This window comes from Coffea arabica, chromosome 11e (assembly GCF_036785885.1).
Source record: "Coffea arabica cultivar ET-39 chromosome 11e, Coffea Arabica ET-39 HiFi, whole genome shotgun sequence".
NCBI classification, from domain to species: Eukaryota; Viridiplantae; Streptophyta; class Magnoliopsida; order Gentianales; family Rubiaceae; genus Coffea; species Coffea arabica.
The window spans coordinates 11,128,468-11,134,467 of NC_092331.1; positions in this window are offsets into that span (position 1 = coordinate 11,128,468).

Consider the following 6,000-nt stretch of genomic DNA (forward strand, 5'->3'; position numbering starts at 1 on the left):
CACCTTTTTTCTCCTGCACTTTTTAGTTCAGAAATTTAGGTCCCGATTGGAAGGTGAGTTTTTTAGGTGTTTGTCTAAAATTTTATTGTAAATTACTATAAAAGTTATAAGAAAAATTTTTAGAATGAAAAACTTTTTTCTTTCTTTTTCTTTTTCTTTTTCTTTCTTTCTTTCTTTCTTTCTTTTTTCTTTTCTTTTCTCTCTTCTTCTTCTCCCTTCCCCCACCCCCCGCACCTCTACCTCTGATGTAGAAGAACCAGCAGCCATGGGAAAAAATTTTTTTAAATTTTTTCTCTCCCCCTCTTCTCCCTCTCCCTCTCTCTCTGCCTCTCTCCCTATTCTTCCCCTCCCCGTCACCCTCCGACGCCGGAATAGGTGAAGCCATGGATTTTTTTTTCTGGCTTTCTCTCCCCACTCTCCTCCCCCTCCCCCTAGCTGCAATCTAGTCGCCCAACAGCCTGCAAATTTTTTTTCCTTTCTCTTCCCCTTTTTTCCCTCTCCCTCTCTGTCTCCCCTCTCCCTCTCTGTCTCTCCTCTCCCCTCCCCCTCGCACTCCGACTTGTATTAGAACTTACAGCCACGATATATTTTTTTTTAGTTTTTTCTCTCCCTCTTCCCCTCTCCTCTCCGCAAGCCTTCCCGCTTGCGGGGAGGAGAGGGGAAGAGGGAGAGGGAGAGAAAAACAAAAGAGGAAAGCCGGCACTGATTCCAGTGCCATAATAGGTGTCGGCGTCGGGACCGGTGGTGGCTAGCAACCAGTGACATGGTGGGTTGGGTGAGGGAGGAAAAAGAAGAAAAGTTGAAGGGAAATTTTTTGTATATTAGATTTAACATGTGTAGGTTTAAAACTTTGATAAATTTTTTGGGGTTCCTGTAGCAAAATTTGTTAAAAAACTAGTAGCGTACAAACTTGCAAAAAACTTGAAGTTTCAAACAGGGCCTTAGTACAACCAGGGTGTACAATGGATACAGCAGCATGTAAAAAGTTTTGTAAAACGATAAATTAAGGTATTTTTAAAAATTTATTATTTTCCACCAACTTTCATCACCTATCATCACCACGTACCCTTCCTACCTTCTCCGCTGTTGCCACTGTCTTCCCCCTCCTTTCTTCTCTCTCCTTCCACTTCTTTATCCCCCTCTTTTATCCTCTTCCCTTCTCCCTCTTCCTCTTCCTCCCCTCCTTCCTCTTCCCCCCACTTCTCCTTTCCTTTTCCCTTTCATTTTCCTTTTCAATTTGCCTTGCAACCCCCTCCCCTTTTTATCCATCTCTGATCGCAAATGGAGGAGAGAAAGAGAGAGAACAAAGGGCAAGGTGGCAATGGCAGCGACCTGTAGCAATAGCAGTAAAAAAGTGAGGGAGAAAGAAGAGTAGCGGTAGTACGGGGAAAGAAAAATAAGAAAGGAACAAAAGGAGATAAAAAAAGAAAGAAAAAGGAAATTAGATAATTTTTCAATTTTTCCAAACCTTCAAATGCATAAAAATAATTTACAGTAAAGTTTTGTATAAACCCTCAAAAAACACACCATCTCAATAGACCCAACAATTGCCACCAACCCTATGCCCTGGTGGTCACTGCCAAGCACTTAAGTCTTAGTGGTATTGGGAGGTCAAGAGTTCAACCCTTGCTTCCCACTAAATTGCCACTATTTATGGCTGCCTTTAGTGGCTTTTTCCGATTGAGTTTCTACTCCCATCGGTTCCCCCTCCCCCTAGATTATAATAGTTTAAGTTATAGGAATGTTACCATTGCGCCAAAAAAAATAATAGACCCAACAATTGCTCTTCAGCAGATAAACTTAGCATCATCATCATTAACCTTACAAATTTGGAATAAATAACATCTTAAGAGCCATTTCCCTTGTATATTATTTTCTTAAAAGGCTTTTAGGCCATGTTTGATAACCCAATTCAACACTTAAATTTAATGTATTAAGATCTTAACATATCTGGATGTGTTTGATAACAAAAAATTGAACACCTGAATTAATTAAGTGGCACTAAATTTTCTAGACAAAATTTACTCTCAAAATAAGTAATAAACTATGCATTTATCACTTAATGTGATATACACTAAAATGTATCAAATTTAGTACTTAACAATTCAATAATTTAATGGATTTAAACTTCTGATTTTAGATTTTACTTTTCAAATTTCAATTTTATCAAACGCACCATTCGTCATGAATATAGAATTGAAAGTGGATAAAATCATTCGGTAGGAAAAATCTCTCCTATGATGTAATACCTAATGATCAAGAGAGCTTTCTTAAACACCATGCTCCTTGATTGATTTGGAATTGTTGATTTTATCGCACATTCATGCCTTAGACATTACGCACTTAAAACCCTTCAAATAAACTACTTAGAAGTGAAAACTACCCATAGCAACTCATTTTACCTCTCAATCCTTACATATAGAAGTGACAAAATGGATATATGGTTGATAAATGGTTTTAGTTAAATGGATAGTGGATCAAATTGATCCAATCCAATTAAAATCATTTAATAAATGGATCTAAATGGATGTCATTTAAATGGATAGTGTAAATCATGATCCATCCATTTATCCATTTACTCTCTCAAATCCTAAATTTAAGATCCAAATGTTTTTTTTCAAAAAATACAGATCCCCAAAATTCTATCCTTAAATCACCTAAAACCTTTTGGTAATAACAAATGCTTGTACTACTACTCTATTTCAGTACTTCATAAAATTAGTTTAGTTCCAAGAAAATTTAACTGTTGTGGTCAATTTAACCTTTCGTCATTACTTTAAGTATCATTTTGTAAAGTAATGAACAATTAAGAACTTGGCTACATTTTTATAACTATTGAATGAATTGAATACGGCTTTACAGTGAAAAGAAGTTTACGTTTCCAATTTTTTGCACTTCTGTTCAAGAGTGATGTCTTGAATAAAAGTGGAGTTCTAATAAGAAATCTTATGTTATTTGACAAGTAAAATATTTTCATCACATGTGCACGTAGTATCTAAAAATGTATGAAACTCCTTATTATACCATTGATATACAAGCTACCTTATATTACTTAGTAAATTAGGTGTCTTTTTTTTTGGATAGTTGGGTTAGGTGATAAAGGGAGAGGGATTGCAAGTATGAGGATTTGGAAAAAAAAAAAAGGTGTCATTTACATATCTTAACCAATGTTGCGGGGACACTCGTTAGAAAAATTCTTTTTATAAATAAAAGAATTAAAAAAATAAAAATTATTTTGACACTGCATGATGCATTCTCGCTTTTTCTTTACTTAAGAATATAAATGTTTGCAATCATTACTACATGAGAGTTTAATTAAAAAAAAATAAGAGTAGAGACTAAAATATAATTTTGAAAAGGATGGAAGAAGTCTAGGAACTAGAAGCAAATAAAATGCAATTAATGTTATTGACAACTTGGCATGTGAGGAAGTTATGAAGGAAAGAATTGGTGGTCCCACAAAATTAATTTGACATATGAGGAAGTTATGAAGAAAAGAATAGATGGTCCCACAAGATTCTATCTCACATTTTTATAAATGTGTTTTCTATTTTTTAAGTTAAATGGATGTATATGGATAAGATGGATAATCCATTTAAATCCACCAACATAATTGGATTTAAATGGTTATCCATTTAAAATCATTGAATTTATATGGATCATCCAAATCCATTTAAGGTTGGTTTATATAGATGGATTGGTGGATATGAATCCATTTTGCCATTTCTACTTACATACACATTGATATTGTCAAATTTCAGAAGTTCGAATTCCATATTAGAAAGAGAAAATTAAGATAATTGTTGCAAATTTCAGTTTTCTATTAGTAGTGTAATGAAAAAAAAAACAAAAAAAAAGAAAACATTGAACATGAAATCAAATAATAACCCAAAAAAAGAGAAACTTTGGGAAGAAGGCCAAAAAATAGAGCATAAGAAGAAACAAGGGATTAAATTAATTTTATTTTTGAAAAAAAAATGCTCGTATCTTATTCCAAAATTTTTCTTCTACCTCATCACATACTATTTTTTTTCCTCTCCTTATTAGGATGGTCAATTTGTAGATCTGTAAATAAGTCGAGTCGAACCAAGTATCTCATGCTTAAACTCTATTTATTAAGTTACTCGAACAAGTCTCATGTTCGATTCATTAACAAAACCTTAGTTCGAGTTCGAGTTTGAACTCGACTCGTTTAACATAAATGAGCCGTTTGTGAATAGGCTCAAGACGTTTGATGGGAACTTTGTGAAGTTTGAGTGGCCCAGGTTTGAGACTAACAGAAGCTGGAAAGCTTGGAATAGGAATTAGGAGTACAATATTATTAACTCTAAATTTTGTAAAATGACAATTACGCGCATCTTTTGTGAACGATGGTTTAAATTCACTAATGAACTCTTGTTCATTTGATTATTTATAGAATCAAAAATGATTGTTCGAACTCGACTCATATAAAATTTTGAACGAACCGTTATCAAATACGAATGAGTCTAAATGAGTTAAGCTAATAAATAGCTCGATTCATTTAACAGCATTATCAATTTGAATCTTTGGGCCAAATTTTTTTGAGTTGAAGCCCTAGTTTGATGAAAAAAAACATCCTTACCACGAGGGATTGATTGTCTCGAGCTTAAATTGTTAGGGCCCAATCTTGGTGCAATTAGTTCTTAGGATATCTTATCTAATATTGGCGTGGGCCAAATAAAAATTTTTTGCACATTTTATTATTTAATTAAAAAGTATTTCACCAAAAGCATAAGATTTGAATTTAAAACCCAAAGTTATAGAAAATTCACATAAAACTACTTTAAATTAGTATCATAAACTTGTTAAGTAATAACAATTGTCACATAATAAATGAATTATGATATAATTATTGAAATGACAACTAAACATAGGGATAATTTCAAAAACCCTTCTTGAGGTTTTTAACAATATCAACTAGTTCCTTTGAGGCTTGAAAAATTACACACATCTCCCCTAAATTTACCATTTTGGTAACAAAAACTATTTAATGGTCAAAATTTTGAATGAATAACCCAAAATGCCCTCATAAATTTGTGAAATTTATTTTACCTTTTTGTAAAATTATTTAAAAAATATGGAATATGCACAAAATGTCACACTCATTTTTAACCCTCATCTCTACTTTTTTAAACTTTCATATTATCACATCTCAAATTAGTACCATTGTCACCAAGATCATTATAACCATCAATCCCTAAATTCTAAAATTGCAATCGAAATTCAAAAAAATTCAAAAGTTTTCAATAACTGCATTAATACTACATCCTAACCCTCAAATGTTGGAGTACCAATACTAGTTTTACATCTGCTTCTATTTATCTCCAGATACTTCAAACAAAGTTAAAATTAATTTGTAATATGTTATAATTATGTTTAGGATATAATCGATTAATCCACGAGTGAATTTTATTTTTGTTTCCAATAAATATCTAATTATGTGATGTAATCATATGAGAATAGGAGTAGATTGTTTAATTGCATGAAAAAATATTGATATGTTAAGGCTATTGTAATCATTTCGTATGGCCAAGGGAGGTAAGTGTAATATTAAAAATCTTAAGGGTACTAAATAAAATTATGAGAAATCTCGAGGGAGATTTTTTACATTTTCCCTTAAACATATATAGGCAGATTTGGGTCGAATTTATATTGCCCTGAGTTTTGAATTGCTCAAATTAGTGTAGACACCAAAATTTTATCAATTCATTTTATTGTTATCTTTTATTAAAAAAAAGAGAGAAAAAAAAGAAGTTGTTGTTGTTTAAATGAATTCATTTTTTTAATTGTTTTGTTTTATTTTGTAGGAAAATGAAGAAAAGCAAAATAAAAAAAATCAAAATCAAAATCAGTTTTTGTTAAAAAAAAAAAAGAAGGGAAAGCGCGCTGGTTTTCTTCTTCTTTGTACGAAGAAGAAGAGCAAAGCCAGTACAAATTGTAGCAGCATTTCTTAGCCGTTTCCATTTATTTTTTCTTCTG